Below are 3,438 nucleotides of genomic sequence, written 5' to 3'. Positions count from 1 at the left end.
CTGCAACTGCTGCTTCAACCTCTTCAACCCACAAAGGAAATTAAGCTTCATTAAGTCAGACCGAAGGGCAGAAGGCTGAGATCACTAGCTAGGCCTGTGCCATAAGGAAGGCATCTGAACCACTGGAAGGAATCACCATCTCTTAGTTACTTTTTTTTGCTGCCAAGACAAAATATCCAACACCTGAATTAAAAGGAGGAAAGGTTTATTTAGCTCACAGTTTGTAGAGCTTTCACTGTGTAATCTACTGACTCTAAGGCCTTGGATAGGAACAACAGTGCACAGTGGGAGAAGACAGCACAAGCAACAGAAGAGAGAGCAAAAAGGACAACCCTCTTTCTGTCCCTTCTATTGTATGCAGACTACCCACACTAGGGCAGGTAGCACTCACACCTTTAATCTCAGCATTGGAAAATGTATCAATCACAAACTCTAGGTTCAGCCACCTCTGAAAAGCCTACCTCCTATAACTGCAAGAAGCTTTGGGGGGACATCCAGACACAAACCATAACATTCTGCCTCTGGCCTCCCAAACACCCATGTACATATATTTTTTATGATAAAGGCATTTAGTCCATCTCTAAGAACTGCCAAAATCCTAACAGTTTCAGCATTGCTGAAAAGTCCGAGTCCCAAGTCTTCTCTGAGATGTAAGGAAAGCTCTTAGCTGTGAGCCTCTGTACAAAAGAAAAGAAAGTTAAACACTTCCATCATTCAATGGCATAAGGTAAATATTTCCATTCTGAAAGTTACAAACAGGGAGATACAAAGGAATGGGACTAAAGCCAGTCCAAAATCCAGCAGGGCAAACATTAAGTCCTTAATGCCATATGCAGCATGCAAGGCAATCTGTGACAAGATGTGAACTCCAAAGGGCTTGGGTGGCTCTGCCATTACAGCACTGCTTATGACTGTAGCTCTCATGGCTTCTCTCTCTTCTCTCTTTGTTCTCTCCTTGCAGTTTTCTTAGATGATCCATGTTCCTGGCTTCTCCTAACTTTTGCGGTCTCAATGCACTTTTGGCTTCACACTCACAACTTCATGTGTTGTCCTCTCAGGGGCACTTCCTGGCCTCCCAAGCCTTTTGAAATCTGAGTGGATGGCTTCCTGAACCCATAACTCTTTCATTCTGCATGTACCTAAAATCAGTGCCATATACATGATGGCTAAGTGTGTTGTCAGCTGGAGTAGTAGCCAGGCTTTCTTCTCTTGGCTGTACGGGTCAAGTCCCTGGATTACTGGGCACTCTGAATCCAACTCTGAGGAACAAATTTTTTCATGATTTCACCATTCTGGAAGATAATGTGGATGCCATGATTGAGATATGCTGTGGCCACCACCATTTTTAGATTGAAACCTGTACAAATGATGAACTAAGTAAACCTTTCCTCCTTTAATTTTTGGTATTGGGTATTTTGTCTCAGCAAGAAGAAAGTAACTGAGACACCCACTCAGCCTCAGCTACCAGAAAGCTTCCATTTATTAACTACCTACCATGGCTTTGAAAAACCACTACTAAATGTGTCTCCTATGTTATCTCTTAATTTAATCCTTGCTATATCCATCAGGTATGGAGCCTCATTGATGAAGAGATATTAAAGACATATTCAAAGTCACACAGCTACTAAGAAACAGCAGAACTAGGATTGTACTCTAGGTATCTGACCCAATGCCAGGTACCCTGTCCACTGGCCTGCTTCTGAATTTTGCCTTTACTTAGGCTTTTTGCTAAGCATTTTGGTTCCTCTCATGGCTGGAAACCATGGCATGCTGCCTGGATTAATCTTCCTTTTCTCCTCTTCCTCCCCTGCTTCCTTCCCTTCCAATAGAATCCTGAGCTGAGGATTGATCCCTCAACAAGTATCCTACTACTGAGCTACAGTCCTAGCCTCTGCCTAGATTTCAGTAAAGCCTACACAGGTAGATTTAGAGCTCCCATCCCTAAGGTGGGCTGTCTATTTTATTCTAAACTCTCAGCGACAGTCGTAGTCTGCTAGGGTTAGTACCCTAACAAAATATCACAAGCTCAGACTTATATACCACAAGCTTATTTTCTCATGTTTCTAGAGGGTAGACATCTAAGATCATGGTTGGCAGGTTGATTTTTTTCTAATGTCTCTCTCTTGTGAATGGTCACCTTCCCATCGTGTGCTCATATGACTTTTTCCTTTTGGACATCCTTTTCTGGGGTGGCCCTGATTGTCCTATTTTCCTCTTTTTATAAGGTCATCAATCAGATTGAATTAGGGTCCACCCTAATGGGCTGATTTTAACTTAAAGTACCTCTGTAAAGTATCTGTAAAGTATTTGTAATCAAATTTAATCATATTCTGAGGTACTGAGGGTCAGGACTTCAACATGAAAATTGCAGGGAGCACAACTCAGGTCATAACAGGGACTGAGCATTTGCTACCAATGAATTTATTGTTCAGGCCTCACAGAAGTATATCTATTTTGACTCTCATTCCTCGTTCTGCTAGAATGTATTGCTGCCCTGAACTACTATACAAAAATTGGAACCCCTTTGGAAGTGAATCTACCTGGGCATTCAAGCCTGAATCTTTAAGCCCCATCACCACATATCTAAGCTTCTACCTTGATATGGTTTGGGTGTCTGTCTTTTCTTAATGTTCTCAATGAGAAAATGTTAAGAGGTGGGACCTTTGGGATATGATTAAATCATAAGGGCTCCATGCTCATAAATTAGACTACTGCCCTTATAAAAGTGAATTGAACTGGATGTCTTGCCCTGTCCACTACATGAACGCATGTAGAAAGCACCATAAAGGAGCGGGTCCTCACCAGACACCTGGTCCACTTTGATCTTAGACTTCTCAACTTCCACAACTGTGAGAAAGTTCTGTTGTTTATAAATAACCCAGTCTAAGGTATTTTTTTGTGGTGGTTTGAACAGACTAAGACATACCATTCCATCCCTCCAAATACACACTGGCAATTCTATAGAGAAAAATTTCAAAACTTCAAGCCTTTGTGCCCATGACTGAACAGACAAATGCTCAAGGCCATACTAACATTCTCTTAACTGGCAATTGTTCCATGCATTCTTGCTATATATTGCCAATGAAATGATATATCTTTATTTCAGGCTCCTCACTTTTGCCTTACAGCTATCTTTTGAGTTTTACAGTATTAAGATGATCTCTCAGGCAGACACCTGTAAGGTGATGAATGCTGAAAAGTATCTTTTTGAGAGTCTGAGCAAGTAGGATGTGTCAGGTACACCAGCTCTGGAAACAGATTTTCTGGGTTAGTAGTCAAGTGTCACCTTAATCCTAAGCGATCTTGGGCAGTTTGGTTGACCTCTTTATAGCACACTTCCCTCACCTCTTCAAGGAAAAAATAATGTCAACCCAGTGGGTTTGTTGTTAGGATTAAATGAGTTAATATATATTGATATACATTATATATATTATTATA

This window comes from Chinchilla lanigera, unplaced genomic scaffold, assembly GCF_000276665.1.
Source record: "Chinchilla lanigera isolate Chin_1 unplaced genomic scaffold, ChiLan1.0 scaffold00007, whole genome shotgun sequence".
Lineage (NCBI taxonomy): Eukaryota > Metazoa > Chordata > Mammalia > Rodentia > Chinchillidae > Chinchilla > Chinchilla lanigera.
The sequence above is the reverse complement of the archived record's forward strand: the minus strand, read 5'-3'. Positions refer to the sequence as shown.